This window comes from Melospiza melodia, chromosome 1, assembly GCF_035770615.1.
Source record: "Melospiza melodia melodia isolate bMelMel2 chromosome 1, bMelMel2.pri, whole genome shotgun sequence".
NCBI classification, from domain to species: Eukaryota; Metazoa; Chordata; class Aves; order Passeriformes; family Passerellidae; genus Melospiza; species Melospiza melodia.
The window spans coordinates 59,858,738-59,878,903 of record NC_086194.1 but is presented as its reverse complement, the minus strand read 5'-3'; positions in this window follow the sequence as shown (position 1 = coordinate 59,878,903).

Below are 20,166 nucleotides of genomic sequence, written 5' to 3'. Positions count from 1 at the left end.
GCTTCTTCCACCTTCGAGAGGGACAGAAGAATTCTTCCATATCATGATGGTTTTAAAATTGTATCAACCAATGTTTTCTGCTGAAAAGATATCATCTATTTTTTTCTATTTTTGGAAGAAAATATTCCTAGACATACAACAGGTGAGAACTAAGTAATTTTAAAGAAACAAATGAAATGAAAATATTCTGTAAATAGAATGAAATGAAAAGCTGTGTTTTAAATAGGAGCTAAATATTAAACAGAATTTTTGTACCAGGCATTTGAATTACTGCACCAGCTCTTTTGCCCATCAAGAGAGGCATTTAGCATTTCAGTCTTTTCCAAGGTGTTCATGATCTGCTATGCTGATCTCTGTGTGTGCCTAGGTGTGTGTGGAGGGGGGGGCATATGAAGGGGAGTGTGTATGTTTGCTTTACAATTGTTGTGGCAGATTCATGCCTCAGCTCCACATTTTGTTTTAAAAAGGTCACACCGAGTGGATATGAAGTTTACTATCAACAAGAGATCGATTCCCAAATCATCCATTTGACTCTCCCTTATAAATCATGTGCTTTGTTGCATATTTTATCAAATATACTTTCAAGCCAGATGGAGGAAGGAGGATGTGGGAATCCCTCCACCATCTTGCAACTTTTATGTAAGTAGGTTTTCAAGAAAATCATCATTTCTCTTTTAAATATGTCTGGAACAGGCATGATGGTAGTGTCAACCTGTTGGAGTTTTTGTTGCTGGAAGAAGTTGTACAAAAGGATTGGTTTTTACATTGACCAGTTACTGAATCAAGCGCAGGAATACATTGGAAATTTAGCTGGGGGTTCCTTTTCCCAGCAGACTACTTCTAGAACGAGCTTGTACACTGAAGCTGACTCTTTTGCTCTCTTTTTGTTTCTTTCCTATTTTCTTGGCTTCTTTGCCACTATCTAGACAATTTTGGAACTTTGTTCCCAACTAAAATGGTTTCAATAGTCTGATTGTGATCATACATTTTTACAAGGAATTTTTAAAATCTTTCCTCGAGTCCAGAAAGTCAAGGACTTAGATCTTTTTCTTCCCTTATCAATATTGCCATGAAATCGATAAATAAAGACCAACTCTTTATTTTTGTTTTTAACCCACGTAGATAATTCCCATCCATTAATCCATTTTGTGGACCAATAGCTGCCATTCTGATGGAAGCTGTCACTTCTTAACAATAGGCATTCTGTGACTATGTTGACAGCACTTTGGGTGAAGATCCTAACTGGTCTTAGATATACATAGGGAGAAATTTGCTCAGCCAGTGTCAGTCTTAAGCATGCGTATCAGAAGATCTTTCTAGAGCTGGGAATTTTCCCATGAAAGGGATTCAGTTAGGGAAGAGACACTTGTGCCAGAGTTTTACATTCTTCTTGAACACTGCTTAAGGAACTTAGATGCCATGTCCATTTGGATCTCTGTCTGCACAGAACTTTGTCATGCCAGTGCTTTGAAATGCATCTTGAAGAGAATTCACTAGCACAGAATGAAAGAGAGTGGAAGGGGTTGGTGGGGCTAACCAGGCCCAACCCCCCTGCCTAAACCAGGATACCTAGAGCCTCTTGCCCAGGATTCTATCTGGGTGTACTTTTAATGTCTTCAAAGATCCAGGCTCCACAATCTTTCTGGGCAGTCTGTGCCGTGGTTCAGTCACCCTGACAGTAAAGAAACATTTACTGATGTTCAAAGGCAATCTCCTGTATTTCAGTGTGTGCCCACTGCCTCTTGTCTTTTCCCTCAGCATCACTGAAAAGACACTGATTCCCTCCCCTTTGCACTATTGCTTCCATATGTATGTGTGATGCCATGTAGAGGTATGTCAAAAACCTCCCTGAAGCCCAGGCAGATAATATTCCCGTCATCTACCAGTCAAGTTGATTCATCAGAGGAGTTTAAAGTGATGTTCAGCATGAAATTCCCCTGAAAAATCATGCTAACTACATTATTTGGTCATCTGTCATGTGCCTGGCAAGGATTTCCAGGAAGAGCTGCTTCATAAACTTCCTGGGGATAAAAAAGAGGCTGGCTGGTTTGTACTATGGCGAGTCCTCTTAATTGCCTTTTTTGAAGATGGGTGTCATTTGCTAACATCCACTCTTTAGCCTCTCTTGTCGTCTACATCTTAGCAAAACGCTTTTCCACTATGTCTGGCTAGGAAAAACTGTGCCAGCACAGAAAACATCTCCCATCGTGTTCTAGAAGTTGCACGGATGTCTGCCAAGTGTTTGGCAGGAAGAAAAGAAAAGTTGTCCAAAACAGCTTCCAATCGAATGTTCCTGTGATTGGAAAAGTCAGGAGAGTGCAAAGGTACTGTTTTCTATCAGTTGGCAAGGTGCGCACACAATCCCAGTGTTGTACAGCTTGCTTCTTCACCTTCCCGAAGCTGCCGCTCTCGCCGGCTGCCGGAGCCCAAGAAGCGGCTTCTTCGCGCAAAGACGATTGTGCCGCTCACAGGGCTCTCCTTAGCGCGGCTTCTGCCGAAAGACGCCCGGCAGCGGCTCTTACCTCCGGAGAGCATCCTACCTTCGTCTTTAGCTCCTCTTCTCATCTACACCTCGGCAAAAAGCTTTTCCACTATGTCTGGCTAGGAAAAACTGTGCCAGCACAGAAAACATCTCCCATCGTGTTCTAGAAGTTGCACGGATGTCTGCCAAGTGTTTGGCAGGAAGAAAAGAAAAGTTGTCCAAAACAGCTTCCAATCGAATGTTCCTGTGATTGGAAAAGTCAGGAGAGTGCAAAGGTACTGTTTTCTATCAGTTGGCAAGGTGCGCACACAATCCCAGTGTTGTACAGCTTGCTTCTTCACCTTCCCGAAGCTGCCGCTCTCGCCGGCTGCCGGAGCCCAAGAAGCGGCTTCTTCGCGCAAAGACGATTGTGCCGCTCACAGGGCTCACCTTAGCGCGGCTTCTGCCGAAAGACGCCCGGCAGCGGCTCTTACCTCCGGAGAGCATCCTACCTTCGTCTTTCGCGTCTTTTGTAGTCTACATCTTAGCAAAACGCTTTTCCACTATGTCTGGCTAGGAAAAACTGTGCCAGCACAGAAAACATCTCCCATCGTGTTCTAGAAGTTGCACGGATGTCTGCCAAGTGTTTGGCAGGAAGAAAAGAAAAGTTGTCCAAAACAGCTTCCAATCGAATGTTCCTGTGATTGGAAAAGTCAGGAGAGTGCAAAGATACTGTTTTCTATCAGTTGGCAAGGTGCGCACACAATCCCAGTGTTGTACAGCTTGCTTCTTCACCTTCCCGAAGCTGCCGCTCTCGCCGGCTGCCGGAGCCCAAGAAGCGGCTTCTTCGCGCAAAGACGATTGTGCCGCTCACAGGGCTCTCCTTAGCGCGGCTTCTGCCGAAAGACGCCCGGCAGCGGCTCTTACCTCCGGAGAGCATCCTACCTTCGTCTTTCGCGTCTTTTGTAGTCTACATCTTAGCAAAACGCTTTTCCACTATGTCTGGCTAGGAAAAACTGTGCCAGCACAGAAAACATCTCCCATCGTGTTCTAGAAGTTGCACGGATGTCTGCCAAGTGTTTGGCAGGAAGAAAAGAAAAGTTGTCCAAAACAGCTTCCAATCGAATGTTCCTGTGATTGGAAAAGTCAGGAGAGTGCAAAGGTACTGTTTTCTATCAGTTGGCAAGGTGCGCACACAATCCCAGTGTTGTACAGCTTGCTTCTTCACCTTCCCGAAGCTGCCGCTCTCGCCGGCTGCCGGAGCCCAAGAAGCGGCTTCTTCGCGCAAAGACGATTGTGCCGCTCACAGGGCTCTCCTTAGCGCGGCTTCTGCCGAAAGACGCCCGGCAGCGGCTCTTACCTCCGGAGAGCATCCTACCTTCGTCTTTCGCGTCTTTTGTAGTCTACATCTTAGCAAAACGCTTTTCCACTATGTCTGGCTAGGAAAAACTGTGCCAGCACAGAAAACATCTCCCATCGTGTTCTAGAAGTTGCACGGATGTCTGCCAAGTGTTTGGCAGGAAGAAAAGAAAAGTTGTCCAAAACAGCTTCCAATCGAATGTTCCTGTGATTGGAAAAGTCAGGAGAGTGCAAAGGTACTATTTTCTATCAGTTGGCAAGGTGCGCACACAATCCCAGTGTTGTACAGCTTGCTTCTTCACCTTCCCGAAGCTGCCGCTCTCGCCGGCTGCCGGAGCCCAAGAAGCGGCTTCTTCGCGCAAAGACGATTGTGCCGCTCACAGTGCTCTCCTTAGCGCGGCTTCTGCCGAAAGACGCCCGGCAGCGGCTCTTACCTCCGGAGAGCATCCTACCTTCGTCTTTCGCGTCTTTTGTAGTCTACATCTTAGCAAAACGCTTTTCCACTATGTCTGGCTAGGAAAAACTGTGCCAGCACAGAAAACATCTCCCATCGTGTTCTAGAAGTTGCACGGATGTCTGCCAAGTGTTTGGCAGGAAGAAAAGAAAAGTTGTCCAAAACAGCTTCCAATCGAATGTTCCTGTGATTGGAAAAGTCAGGAGAGTGCAAAGGTACTGTTTTCTATCAGTTGGCAAGGTGCGCACACAATCCCAGTGTTGTACAGCTTGCTTCTTCACCTTCCCGAAGCTGCCGCTCTCGCCGGCTGCCGGAGCCCAAGAAGCGGCTTCTTCGCGCAAAGACGATTGTGCCGCTCACAGGGCTCTCCTTAGCGCGGCTTCTGCCGAAAGACGCCCGGCAGCGGCTCTTACCTCCGGAGAGCATCCTACCTTCGTCTTTAGCTCCTCTTCTCATCTACACCTCGGCAAAAAGCTTTTCCACTATGTCTGGCTAGGAAAAACTGTGCCAGCACAGAAAACATCTCCCATCGTGTTCTAGAAGTTGCACGGATGTCTGCCAAGTGTTTGGCAGGAAGAAAAGAAAAGTTGTCCAAAACAGCTTCCAATCGAATGTTCCTGTGATTGGAAAAGTCAGGAGAGTGCAAAGGTACTGTTTTCTATCAGTTGGCAAGGTGCGCACACAATCCCAGTGTTGTACAGCTTGCTTCTTCACCTTCCCGAAGCTGCCGCTCTCGCCGGCTGCCGGAGCCCAAGAAGCGGCTTCTTCGCGCAAAGACGATTGTGCCGCTCACAGGGCTCACCTTAGCGCGGCTTCTGCCGAAAGACGCCCGGCAGCGGCTCTTACCTCCGGAGAGCATCCTACCTTCGTCTTTCGCGTCTTTTGTAGTCTACATCTTAGCAAAACGCTTTTCCACTATGTCTGGCTAGGAAAAACTGTGCCAGCACAGAAAACATCTCCCATCGTGTTCTAGAAGTTGCACGGATGTCTGCCAAGTGTTTGGCAGGAAGAAAAGAAAAGTTGTCCAAAACAGCTTCCAATCGAATGTTCCTGTGATTGGAAAAGTCAGGAGAGTGCAAAGATACTGTTTTCTATCAGTTGGCAAGGTGCGCACACAATCCCAGTGTTGTACAGCTTGCTTCTTCACCTTCCCGAAGCTGCCGCTCTCGCCGGCTGCCGGAGCCCAAGAAGCGGCTTCTTCGCGCAAAGACGATTGTGCCGCTCACAGGGCTCTCCTTAGCGCGGCTTCTGCCGAAAGACGCCCGGCAGCGGCTCTTACCTCCGGAGAGCATCCTACCTTCGTCTTTCGCGTCTTTTGTAGTCTACATCTTAGCAAAACGCTTTTCCACTATGTCTGGCTAGGAAAAACTGTGCCAGCACAGAAAACATCTCCCATCGTGTTCTAGAAGTTGCACGGATGTCTGCCAAGTGTTTGGCAGGAAGAAAAGAAAAGTTGTCCAAAACAGCTTCCAATCGAATGTTCCTGTGATTGGAAAAGTCAGGAGAGTGCAAAGATACTGTTTTCTATCAGTTGGCAAGGTGCGCACACAATCCCAGTGTTGTACAGCTTGCTTCTTCACCTTCCCGAAGCTGCCGCTCTCGCCGGCTGCCGGAGCCCAAGAAGCGGCTTCTTCGCGCAAAGACGATTGTGCCGCTCACAGTGCTCTCCTTAGCGCGGCTTCCGCCGAAAGACGCCCGGCAGCGGCTCTTACCTCCGGAGAGCATCCTACCTTCGTCTTTCGCGTCTTTTGTAGTCTACATCTTAGCAAAACGCTTTTCCACTATGTCTGGCTAGTAAAAACTGTGCCAGCACAGAAAACATCTCCCATCGTGTTCTAGAAGTTGCACGGATGTCTGCCAAGTGTTTGGCAGGAAGAAAAGAAAAGTTGTCCAAAACAGCTTCCAATCGAATGTTCCTGTGATTGGAAAAGTCAGGAGAGTGCAAAGGTACTGTTTTCTATCAGTTGGCAAGGTGCGCACACAATCCCAGTGTTGTACAGCTTGCTTCTTCACCTTCCCGAAGCTGCCGCTCTCGCCGGCTGCCAGAGCCCAAGAAGCGGCTTCTTCGCGCAAAGACGATTGTGCCGCTCACAGGGCTCTCCTTAGCGCGGCTTCTGCCGAAAGACGCCCGGCAGCGGCTCTTACCTCCGGAGAGCATCCTACCTTCGTCTTTCGCGTCTTTTGTAGTCTACATCTTAGCAAAACGCTTTTCCACTATGTCTGGCTAGGAAAAACTGTGCCAGCACAGAAAACATCTCCCATCGTGTTCTAGAAGTTGCACGGATGTCTGCCAAGTGTTTGGCAGGAAGAAAAGAAAAGTTGTCCAAAACAGCTTCCAATCGAATGTTCCTGTGATTGGAAAAGTCAGGAGAGTGCAAAGGTACTGTTTTCTATCAATTGGCAAGGTGCGCACACAATCCCAGTGTTGTACAGCTTGCTTCTTCACCTTCCCGAAGCTGCCGCTCTCGCCGGCTGCCGGAGCCCAAGAAGCGGCTTCTTCGCGCAAAGACGATTGTGCCGCTCACAGTGCTCTCCTTAGCGCAGCTTCTGCCGAAAGACGCCCGGCAGCGGCTCTTACCTCCTGAGAGTGGCAGCTTCGGGAAGGTGAAGAAGCAAGCTGTACAACACTGGGATTGTGTGCGCACCTTGCCAACTGATAGAAAACAGTACCTTTGCACTCTCCTGACTTTTCCAATCACAGGAACATTCGATTGGAAGCTGTTTTGGACAACTTTTCTTTTCTTCCTGCCAAACACTTGGCAGACATCCGTGCAACTTCTAGAAAACGATGGGAGATGTTTTCTGTGCTGGCACGGGTTTTCCTAGCCAGACATAGTGGAAAAGCGTTTTGCTAAGATGTAGACTACAAAAGATGCGAAAGACGAAGGTAGGATGCTCTCCGGAGGTAAGAGCCGCTGCCGGGCGTCTTTCGGCAGAAGCCGCGCTAAGGAGAGCACTGTGAGCGGCACAATCGTCTTTGCGCGAAGAAGCCGCTTCTTGGGCTCCGGCAGCCGGCGAGAGCGGCAGCTTCGGGAAGGTGAAGAAGCAAGCTGTACAACACTGGGATTGTGTGCGCACCTTGCCAACTGATAGAAAACAGTACCTTTGCACTCTCCTGACTTTTCCAATCACAGGAACATTCGATTGGAAGCTGTTTTGGACAACTTTTCTTTTCTTCCTGCCAAACACTTGGCAGACATCCGTGCAACTTCTAGAAAACGATGGGAGATGTTTTCTGTGCTGGCACGGGTTTTCCTAGCCAGACATAGTGGAAAAGCGTTTTGCTAAGATGTAGACTACAAAAGACGCGAAAGACGAAGGTAGGATGCTCTCCGGAGGTAAGAGCCGCTGCCGGGCGTCTTTCGGCAGAAGCCGCGCTAAGGAGAGCACTGTGAGCGGCACAATCGTCTTTGCGCGAAGAAGCCGCTTCTTGGGCTCCGGCAGCCGGCGAGAGCGGCAGCTTCGGGAAGGTGAAGAAGCAAGCTGTACAACACTGGGATTGTGTGCGCACCTTGCCAACTGATAGAAAACAGTACCTTTGCACTCTCCTGACTTTTCCAATCACAGGAACATTCGATTGGAAGCTGTTTTGGACAACTTTTCTTTTCTTCCTGCCAAACACTTGGCAGACATCCGTGCAACTTCTAGAAAACGATGGGAGATGTTTTCTGTGCTGGCACGGGTTTTCCTAGCCAGACATAGTGGAAAAGCGTTTTGCTAAGATGTAGACTACAAAAGACGCGAAAGACGAAGGTAGGATGCTCTCCGGAGGTAAGAGCCGCTGCCGGGCGTCTTTCGGCAGAAGCCGCGCTAAGGAGAGCACTGTGAGCGGCACAATCGTCTTTGCGCGAAGAAGCCGCTTCTTGGGCTCCGGCAGCCGGCGAGAGCGGCAGCTTCGGGAAGGTGAAGAAGCAAGCTGTACAACACTGGGATTGTGTGCGCACCTTGCCAACTGATAGAAAACAGTACCTTTGCACTCTCCTGACTTTTCCAATCACAGGAACATTCGATTGGAAGCTGTTTTGGACAACTTTTCTTTTCTTCCTGCCAAACACTTGGCAGACATCCGTGCAACTTCTAGAACACGATGGGAGATGTTTTCTGTGCTGGCACAGTTTTTCCTAGCCAGACATAGTGGAAAAGCGTTTTGCTAAGTTGTAGACTACAAAAGACGCGAAAGACGAAGGTAGGATGCTCTCCGGAGGTAAGAGCCGCTGCCGGGCGTCTTTCGGCAGAAGCCGCGCTAAGGAGAGCACTGTGAGCGGCACAATCGTCTTTGCGCGAAGAAGCCGCTTCTTGGGCTCCGGCAGCCGGCGAGAGCGGCAGCTTCGGGAAGGTGAAGAAGCAAGCTGTACAACACTGGGATTGTGTGCGCACCTTGCCAACTGATAGAAAACAGTACCTTTGCACTCTCCTGACTTTTCCAATCACAGGAACATTCGATTGGAAGCTGTTTTGGACAACTTTTCTTTTCTTCCTGCCAAACACTTGGCAGACATCCGTGCAACTTCTAGAACACGATGGGAGATGTTTTCTGTGCTGGCACAGTTTTTCCTAGCCAGACATAGTGGAAAAGCGTTTTGCTAAGATGTAGACTACAAAAGACGCGAAAGACGAAGGTAGGATGCTCTCCGGAGGTAAGAGCCGCTGCCGGGCGTCTTTCGGCAGAAGCCGCGCTAAGGAGAGCACTGTGAGCGGCACAATCGTCTTTGCGCGAAGAAGCCGCTTCTTGGGCTCCGGCAGCCGGCGAGAGCGGCAGCTTCGGGAAGGTGAAGAAGCAAGCTGTACAACACTGGGATTGTGTGCGCACCTTGCCAACTGATAGAAAACAGTACCTTTGCACTCTCCTGACTTTTCCAATCACAGGAACATTCGATTGGAAGCTGTTTTGGACAACTTTTCTTTTCTTCCTGCCAAACACTTGGCAGACATCCGTGCAACTTCTAGAACACGATGGGAGATGTTTTCTGTGCTGGCACAGTTTTTCCTAGCCAGACATAGTGGAAAAGCGTTTTGCTAAGATGTAGACTACAAAAGACGCGAAAGACGAAGGTAGGATGCTCTCCGGAGGTAAGAGCCGCTGCCGGGCGTCTTTCGGCAGAAGCCGCGCTAAGGAGAGCACTGTGAGCGGCACAATCGTCTTTGCGCGAAGAAGCCGCTTCTTGGGCTCCGGCAGCCGGCGAGAGCGGCAGCTTCGGGAAGGTGAAGAAGCAAGCTGTACAACACTGGGATTGTGTGCGCACCTTGCCAACTGATAGAAAACAGTACCTTTGCACTCTCCTGACTTTTCCAATCACAGGAACATTCGATTGGAAGCTGTTTTGGACAACTTTTCTTTTCTTCCTGCCAAACACTTGGCAGACATCCGTGCAACTTCTAGAACACGATGGGAGATGTTTTCTGTGCTGGCACAGTTTTTCCTAGCCAGACATAGTGGAAAAGCGTTTTGCTAAGATGTAGACTACAAAAGACGAGAAAGACGAAGGTAGGATGCTCTCCGGAGGTAAGAGCCGCTGCCGGGCGTCTTTCGGCAGAAGCCGCGCTAAGGAGAGCACTGTGAGCGGCACAATCGTCTTTGCGCGAAGAAGCCGCTTCTTGGGCTCCGGCAGCCGGCGAGAGCGGCAGCTTCGGGAAGGTGAAGAAGCAAGCTGTACAACACTGGGATTGTGTGCGCACCTTGCCAACTGATAGAAAACAGTATCTTTGCACTCTCCTGACTTTTCCAATCACAGGAACATTCGATTGGAAGCTGTTTTGGACAACTTTTCTTTTCTTCCTGCCAAACACTTGGCAGACATCCGTGCAACTTCTAGAACACGATGGGAGATGTTTTCTGTGCTGGCACAGTTTTTCCTAGCCAGACATAGTGGAAAAGCGTTTTGCTAAGATGTAGACTACAAAAGACGCGAAAGACGAAGGTAGGATGCTCTCCGGAGGTAAGAGCCGCTGCCGGGCGTCTTTCGGCAGAAGCCGCGCTAAGGTGAGCCCTGTGAGCGGCACAATCGTCTTTGCGCGAAGAAGCCGCTTCTTGGGCTCCGGCAGCCGGCGAGAGCGGCAGCTTCGGGAAGGTGAAGAAGCAAGCTGTACAACACTGGGATTGTGTGCGCACCTTGCCAACTGATAGAAAACAGTACCTTTGCACTCTCCTGACTTTTCCAATCACAGGAACATTCGATTGGAAGCTGTTTTGGACAACTTTTCTTTTCTTCCTGCCAAACACTTGGCAGACATCCGTGCAACTTCTAGAACACGATGGGAGATGTTTTCTGTGCTGGCACAGTTTTTCCTAGCCAGACATAGTGGAAAAGCGTTTTGCTAAGATGTAGACGACAAGAGAGGCTAAAGAGTGGATGTTAGCAAATGACACCCATCTTCAAAAAAGGCAATTAAGAGGACTCGCCATAGTACACACCAGCCAGCCTCTTTTTTATCCCCAGGAAGTTGATGAAGCAGCTCTTCCTGGAAATCCTTGCCAGGCACACGACAGATGACCAAATAATGTAGTTAGCATGATTTTTCAGGGGAATTTCATGCTGAACATCACTTTAAACTCCTCTGATGAATCAACTTGACTGGTAGATGAAGGGAATATTATCTGCCTGGGCTTCAGGGAGGTTTTTGACATACCTCTACATGGCATCACACATACATATGGAAGCAATAGTGCAAAGGGGAGGGAATCAGTGTCTTTTCAGTGATGCTGAGGGAAAAGACAAGAGGCAGTGGGCACACACTGAAATACAGGAGATTGCCTTTGAACATCAGTAAATGTTTCTTTACTGTCAGGGTGACTGAACCACGGCACAGACTGCCCAGAAAGATTGTGGAGCCTGGATCTTTGAAGACATTAAAAGTACACCCAGATAGAATCCTGGGCAAGAGGCTCTAGGTATCCTGGTTTAGGCAGGGGGGTTGGGCCTGGTTAGCCCCACCAACCCCTTCCACTCTCTTTCATTCTGTGCTAGTGAATTCTCTTCAAGATGCATTTCAAAGCACTGGCATGACAAAGTTCTGTGCAGACAGAGATCCAAATGGACATGGCATCTAAGTTCCTTAAGCAGTGTTCAAGAAGAATGTAAAACTCTGGCACAAGTGTCTCTTCCCTAACTGAATCCCTTTCATGGGAAAATTCCCAGCTCTAGAAAGATCTTCTGATACGCATGCTTAAGACTGACACTGGCTGAGCAAATTTCTCCCTATGTATATCTAAGACCAGTTAGGATCTTCACCCAAAGTGCTGTCAACATAGTCACAGAATGCCTATTGTTAAGAAGTGACAGCTTCCATCAGAATGGCAGCTATTGGTCCACAAAATGGATTAATGGATGGGAATTATCTACGTGGGTTAAAAACAAAAATAAAGAGTTGGTCTTTATTTATCAATTTCATGGCAATATTGATAAGGGAAGAAAAAGATCTAAGTCCTTGACTTTCTGGACTCGAGGAAAGATTTTAAAAATTCCTTGTAAAAATGTATGATCACAATCAGACTATTGAAACCATTTTAGTTGGGAACAAAGTTCCAAAATTGTCTAGATAGTGGCAAAGAAGCCAAGAAAATAGGAAAGAAACAAAAAGAGAGCAAAAGAGTCAGCTTCAGTGTACAAGCTCGTTCTAGAAGTAGTCTGCTGGGAAAAGGAACCCCCAGCTAAATTTCCAATGTATTCCTGCGCTTGATTCAGTAACTGGTCAATGTAAAAACCAATCCTTTTGTACAACTTCTTCCAGCAACAAAAACTCCAACAGGTTGACACTACCATCATGCCTGTTCCAGACATATTTAAAAGAGAAATGATGATTTTCTTGAAAACCTACTTACATAAAAGTTGCAAGATGGTGGAGGGATTCCCACATCCTCCTTCCTCCATCTGGCTTGAAAGTATATTTGATAAAATATGCAACAAAGCACATGATTTATAAGGGAGAGTCAAATGGATGATTTGGGAATCGATCTCTTGTTGATAGTAAACTTCATATCCACTCGGTGTGACCTTTTTAAAACAAAATGTGGAGCTGAGGCATGAATCTGCCACAACAATTGTAAAGCAAACATACACACTCCCCTTCATATGCCCCCCCCTCCACACACACCTAGGCACACACAGAGATCAGCATAGCAGATCATGAACACCTTGGAAAAGACTGAAATGCTAAATGCCTCTCTTGATGGGCAAAAGAGCTGGTGCAGTAATTCAAATGCCTGGTACAAAAATTCTGTTTAATATTTAGCTCCTATTTAAAACACAGCTTTTCATTTCATTCTATTTACAGAATATTTTCATTTCATTTGTTTCTTTAAAATTACTTAGTTCTCACCTGTTGTATGTCTAGGAATATTTTCTTCCAAAAATAGAAAAAAATAGATGATATCTTTTCAGCAGAAAACATTGGTTGATACAATTTTAAACCATCATGATATGGAAGAATTCTTCTGTCCCTCTCGAAGGTGGAAGAAGCATTTGGATCACAGATCATCTACAATGAAATACTTGACATGTTTAAGATGCTTTCAATCAATTTTGATTGTCAATTGCTTATTTGTTGTAAACAGTAATTTTTCAGTGAAGGGAAAGTGTGTGTGGTATATCTACATGATATGTTCAAAGGCAGTTCCTACTAATGGCCAGGCTGAATTCCAGTAAATAATGTCCCGAATGATATTTTGCCGCCTTCTTTGGCACTTCATGAAATCTTACCCCGATGAAGTGCTGAAACACAGAGATTTTCTCTTAGAGAGTGTCTCATGTTGTAACCTATCCCATGGATTTTATGCTGTAATTCTTATCTCTTTTAAAATTTACTATCTTCTGTACAGTTTTCATGAAACTTTCTGTTACAGTAGTGAATAGCACAGATAAATGTCATTTTGTACAACTTTGAATTTACCCCAAGAGCTGAGAGAAAACTTGATCCTATACTTCAATCCGAGTTTCTTCTATAGTCCAACTTTGTTTCTCTACCATCAAGCTTCTCCTTTGTTGCTGCTCCAAGCCCCGTCCAAGGTGACCTTGAATACTTTCAGGGATGGGACACCCACAACTTCTCTGGGCAACCTGTTCCAGTGTTCCAGCACTCCCACAGTAAAAAAGGCCTTCCTTTCATCTAATATGTGTAGGAAATCATAAATCTAGGCATAGAAGCTTGGAGTGCAAATTTGAAATTCTTTGGATTTGAAGCACATTTTATATGAATACTGACTTACAGATGACTAAAAGATGTTGATGGGCATTTGAGCTGACAAGTTTTGAAAAAGTGCACGGAAATTAAAATTGAAACCACTAAAATTAAAAACTCCTTGCCATTTTCTTTTTCCTCTCCTATTCAAAATTGCATATGTCAGATATCAGTGCTTCATGCAAACCTCTCAGATGCTCTCAGAGAAAAAGCTTTTCTTTCAGACTAAGTTGCGGTTGACGTAGAACACTAGCAGGAGTGAAAGATTTTCTGGGCATCGGGGCAGCCCGTTCTCCTTGGATTTGTGTGCAGAATGCATTTTATCCAAACTGGAAAATAGATCCCAGCTCTGTTCTATTCATCATCCTTACTTCATCAGGCCAGAAGATTCTGTGAAAAGTAGCCTGTGGACCTTGAAGACAGCGCATGTGAACCAGATGAGAGGTGATAGAGAAGTTGAGGGAGAGAAGAAAGAGCATGAGGCTGAAACCAGAAAGTATTTCTCCACGTGATCATGGAAGATTGCAGGAGCCACTTGGTACTATCAAACCAGCCCAACTTGGCACTTGTGCCACCTTGGGTCTGGGAGCCATGTTGCATATCGTGCATTTTAAGGAGCCAGCTGGCCACACCCAGCCATATGCCCCCAAACACAAACCAAGGCCCTTTTCTCTGGCAAACAAAACTCAGCTGCCCTGCTTCTGGATGGCAGATTGCAGGAACCACTTGGTACTATCAAACCAGCCCAACTTGGCACTGGTGCCACCATGGGTCTGGTCACCATCCTGCCTATTGTAGCTTTTCAGGAGCCAGCCGGTCACTCTCAGCCATAGGCCCCCAAACACAAACCTCGGCCCGTTTCCCTGGCAAACAAAAGTAAGCTGCCCCGCTTCTGCATGGCAGATTGCAGGAGCTACTTAGTACTATCAAATCAGCCCGACTTGGCACAGGTGCCACCTTGGATCTGGGAACCATCCTGTGTATCGTGGATTTTCAGGGGCCAGCCGGCCACTCTCAGCCATATGCCCCCAAAAACAAACCACGGACCTTTTCTCTGGCAAACAAAAATCAGCTGCCCCACTTCTGGATGGCAGATTGCAGGAGCCACTTGGGACTATCACACCAGCACAACATGGCACTGCTGCCACCTTGGATCTGGGAACAATCCTGCGTATCGTACATATTCAGGAACCAGCCGAACACTCCCAGCCACAGGCCCCCAAACACAAACCTCGGCCCGTTTCCCTGGCAAACAAAAGTAAGCTGCCCCGCTTCTGCATGGCAGATTGCAGGAGCTACTTAGTACTATCAAATCAGCCCGACTTGGCACAGGTGCCACCTTGGATCTGGGAACCATCCTGTGTATCGTGGATTTTCAGGGGCCAGCCGGCCACTCTCAGCCATATGCCCCCAAAAACAAACCACGGACCTTTCCTCTGGCAAACAAAAATCAGCTGCCCCACTTCTGGATGGCAGATTGCAGGATCCACTTGGGACTATCACACCAGCACAACATGGCACTGCTGCCACCTTGGATCTGGGAACAATCCTGCGTATCGTACATATTCAGGAACCAGCCGAACACTCCCAGCCACAGGCCCCCAAACACAAACAACGGCCCTTTTCTCTGGCAAACAAAACTCAACTGCCCCTCTTCTGGATGGCAAATTGCAGGACGCACTTGGTACTACAAAAAGAGCCCGACTTGGCAGTGGTGCCACCTTGGCTCTGGGAACCATCCTGCGTATCGAGCATTTTAAGGAGCCAGCCGGCAATTCCCAGCCGTATGCCCCAAAAAGAAACCATGGACCTTTTCTCTGGCAAAAAAAACTCAGCTGTCCCGCTTCTGGATGGCAGATTGCAGGAGTTACTTTGAACCATACAACCAGCCTTACTTGGCACTGGTGCCACCTTGGATCTGGGAACCATCCTGCCTATCGTTGATTTTCAGGGGCCAGCCGGCCACTCTCAGCCATAGGCCCCCAAACACAAACCACAGCCCTTTTCTCTAGCAAACAAAATTCAACTGCCCCGCTTCTGGATGGCAAATTGCAGGAGCCACTGGGTACTACAAAAACAGCCTGACTTGGCACTGGTGCCACCTTGCGCCTGGTTACCATGCGGCGTATCGTGCATTTTAAGGAGCCAGGTGGCCACTCCCAGCCATATGCCCCCAAACACAACCCACGGCCCTTTTCTCTGGCAAACAAAACTCAGCTGCCCCGCTTCTGGATGGCAGATTGCAGGAGACACTTGGTACTATCAAACCAGCCCGACTTGGCACTGGTGCCACCTTGGGTCTGGGAACCATCCTGCGTATTGTGGATTGTCAGGAGACAGCCAACCACTCTCGGCCACAGAGCCCAATCAAAAACAAAGGTCCGTTTCCCTGGCAAAAAAAACTCAGCTGCCCCGCTTCTGGATGGGAGATTGCAGGAGGCACTTGACACTGTCAAACGAGCCCCACTTGGCACTGGTGCCACCTTGGGTCTGGGAACCATGCTGCGTATCGTGGATTTTCAGGAGCCAGCCGGCCACTGCCAGCCATAGGCCCCCAAACACAAACCACAGCCTTTTTCTCTGGCAAACAAAACTCAGCTGCCCCGCTTCTGGATGGCAGATTGCAGGAGCCACTTGGTACTATCAAACCAGCCCGACTTGGCACTGGTGCCACCTTGGGTCTGGGAACCATCCTGCCTATCGTGGATTTTAAGGAGCCAGCCGGCTACTCCCAGCCACAGGCCCCCAACAAAAACCACGGCCCTTTTTTCTCGCAAACAAAACTTAGCTGCCTCACTTCTGGATGGCAGATTGCAGGAGCCACTTGGTGTAATCAAACCAGCCCGACTTGGCACTGGTGCCACCTTGGGTCTGGGAACCATCCTGCGTATCGTGGATTCTAAGGAGCCAGCTGGCCACTCCTAGCCACAGGCCCCCAAACAAAATCAACGGCGCTGTTCCCTGGAAAACAAAACACGCCTGCCAACTTTTTGATGGAGTTTGCAGGAGCCACTTGGTACTATCAAACCAGCCCGACTTGGCACTGGTGCCACCTTGGGTCTGGGAACCATCCTGCGTATCGTGGATTCTAAGGAGCCAGCCGGCCACTCCTAGCCACAGGCCCCCAAACAAAAACCTAGGCCTATTTCTCTGGCAAACAAAAGTAAGCTGCCCTGCTTCTGGATGGCAGATTGCAGGAGACACTTGGTACTATCAAACCAGCCCGACTTGGCACTGGTGCCACCTTGGATCTGGGAACCATGCTCCGTATCGTGGATATTCAGGGGCCAGCCGGCCACTCTCAGCCATATGTCCCCAAACAGAAACCTCGGCCCGTTTCTCTGGCAAACAAAACTCAACTGCCCCTCTTCTGGATGGCAAATTGCAGGATGAACTTGATACTAAAACCGCAGGCCGACTTGGTAGTGGTGACACCTTGGGCCTGGGAACCATCATGCGTATCGAGCATTTTAAGGAGCCAGCCGGCCACTCCCAGCAATATGCCCCCAAAAACAATCCACGGAATTTTCCTCTGGCAAACAAAAATCAGCTGCCTCGCTTCTGGATGGCAGATTGCAGGAGCCACTTTGCACCATCAAACCAGCCCGACTTGGCACTGGTGCCACATTGCATCTGGGAACCATGCTGCCTAGCGTGGATTTTCAGGAGCCAACCGGTCACTCCCAGCCATAGGCCCTGAGACACAAACCTCGGCCCGTTTCCCTGGCAAACAAAAGTAAGCTGCCCCGCTTCAGGATGGCAGATTGCAGGACGCACTTGGTACTATCAAACCAGCCCAACTTGGCACTGGTGCCACCTCTGGTCTGGGAACCATGCTGCGTATCGTGGATTCTAAGGAGCCAGCCGGCCACTCCCAGCCACAGGCCCCAAAACAGAAACAACGGCGCTTTTCCCTGGAAAACAAAACTCGCCTGCCAACTTTTTGATGGCAGATTGCAGGAGCCACTTGGTACTATCAAATCAGCCCAACTTGGCACTGGTGCCACCTTGGGTCTGGTCACCATCCTGCCTATCGTAGCTTTTCAGGAGCCAGCCGGTCACTCCCAGCCATAGGCCCCCAGACACAAAGCTCGGCCCGTTTCCCTGGCAAAAAAAAGTAAGCTGCCCCGCTTCTGGATGGCAGATTGCAGGAGTCACTTTGCACCATCAAACTAGACTGACTTGGCACTGGTGCAACGTCAGGTCTGGGAACCATCCTGGGTATCGTGGATTCTAAGGAGCCAGCCGGCCACTCCCACCCACAGGCCCCCAAACACAAACAACGGCGCTTTTCCCTGGAAAACAAAACTCGCCTGCCAACTTTTTGATGGCAGATTGCAGGAGCCACTTGGTACTATCAAACCAGCCCAACTTGGCACTGCTGCCACCATGGGTCTGGTCACCATCCTGCCTATCGTAGCTTTTCAGGAGCCAGCCGGTCACCCCCAGCCATATACCCCGAGACAAAAACCTCGGCCCGTTTCCCTGCCAAAAAAAAGTAAGCTACCCCGCTTCTGGATGGCAGATTGCAGGACGCACTTGGTAGTATCAAACCAGCCCAACTTGGCACTGGTGCCACCTTGGGTCTGGGAACCATCCTGCGTATCGTGGATTCTAAGGAGCCAGCCGGCCACTCCCTGCCACAGGCACCCAAACACAAACAACGGCGCTTTTCCCTGGAAAACAAAACTCGCCTGCCAAATTTTTGATGGCGGATTGCAGGAGCCACTTGGTACTATCAAACCAGCCCAACTTGGCACTGGTGCCACCATGGATGTGGTCACCATCCTGCCTATCGTAGCTTTTCAGTACCTAGCAGGTCACTCCCAGCCATAGGCGCCCAGACACAAAGCTCGGCCCGTTTCCCTGGCAAACAAAATTAAGCTGCCCCGCTTCTGGATGGCAGATTGCATGAACCACTTGGTACTATAAAACCAGCCCGACATGGCACTGGTGCCACCTCTGGTCTGGGAACCATCCTGCGTATCGTGGATTCTAAGGAGCCAGCCGGCCACTCCCAGCCACAGGCCCCCAAACACAAACAACAGCGCTTTTCCCTGGAAAACAAAACTCGCCTGCCAACATTTTGATGGCAGATTGCAGGAGCCACTTGGTACTATCAAATCAGCCCAACTTGGCACTGGTGCCACCATGGGTCTGGTCACCATCCTGCCTATCGTAGCTGTTCAGGCGCCACCCGGTCACTCCCAGCCATAGGCCCCCAGACAAAAACCTTGGCCCGTTTCCCTGGCAAACAAAAGTAAGCTACCCCGCTTTTGGATGGCAGAGTGCAGGAGCCACTTTGCACCATCAAACTGGCCCGACTTGTCACTGGTGCCACCTCAAGTCTGGGAACCATCCTGCGTATCGTGGATTCCAATTAGCAAGCCGGCCACTCCCAGCCTCAGGCCCCCAAACACAAACAACGGCGCTTTTCCCTGGAAAACAAAACTCGCCTGCCAAATTTTTGATGGCAGATTGCAGGAGCCACTTGGTACTATCAAACCAGCCCAACTTGGCACTGGTGCCATCATGGGTCTGGTCACCATCCTGCCTATCGTAGCTTTTCAGGACCTAGACGGTCACTCCCAGCCATAGGCCCCGTGACACAAAGCTCAGCCCGTTTCCCTGACAAAAAAAAGTAAGCTGTCCCGCTTCTGGATGGCAGATTGCAGGACGCACTTGGTAGTAACAAACCAGCCCGACTTGGCACTGGCGCCACCTCACGTCTGGGAACCATCCTGCGTATCGTGGATTCTAAGCAGCCAGCCGGCCACTCCCAGCCACAGGCCCCCAAACACAAACAACGGCGCTTTTCCCTGGAAAACAAAAGTCGCCTGCCAACTTTTTGATGGCAGATTGCAGGAGCCACTTGGTACTATCAAACCAGCCCAACTTGGCACTGGTGCCACCATGGGTCTGGTCACCATCCTGCCTATCGTAGCTTTTCAGGAGCCAGCCGGTCACTCCCAGCCATAGGCCCCCAGACACAAACCTCGGCCCGTTTCCCTGGCAAACAAAAGCAAGCTGCCCCGCTTCTGGATGGCAGATTGCAGGAGACACTTTGCACCATCAAACTAGCCCGACTTGGCACTGGTGCCACCTCAGGTCTGGGAACCATGCTGCGTATCGTGGATTCTAATTAGCCATCCGGCAACTCCCAGCCACAGGCCCCCAAACACAAACAACGGCGCTTTTCCCTGGAAAACAAAACTCGCCTGCCAAATTTTGATGGCAGATTGCCGGAGCCACTTGGTACTATCAAACCAGCCCAACTTGACACTGGTGCCACCAAGGGTCTGGTCACCATCCTGCCTATCGTAGCTTTTCAGGAGCCAGCCGGTCACTCCCAGCCATAGGCCCCCAGACACAAACCTCGGCCCGTTTCCCTAGCAAGCAAAAGTAAGTTATCCCGCTTCTGGATGGCAGATTGCAGGAGCCACTTTTCACCATCAAACCAGCCCGACTTGGCACTGGTTCCACCTCTGGTCTGGGAACCATCCTGCGTATCATGGATTCTAAGGAGCCAGCCGGCCACTCCCACCCACAGGCCCCCAAACACAAACAACGGCGCTTTTCCCTGGATAACAAACTCGCCTGCCAAGTTTTTGATGGCAGATTGCCGGAGCCACTTGGTACTATCAAACCAGCCCAACTTGGCACTGGTGCCACCATGGGTCTGGTCACCATGCTGCCTATCGTAGCTTTTCAGGAGCCA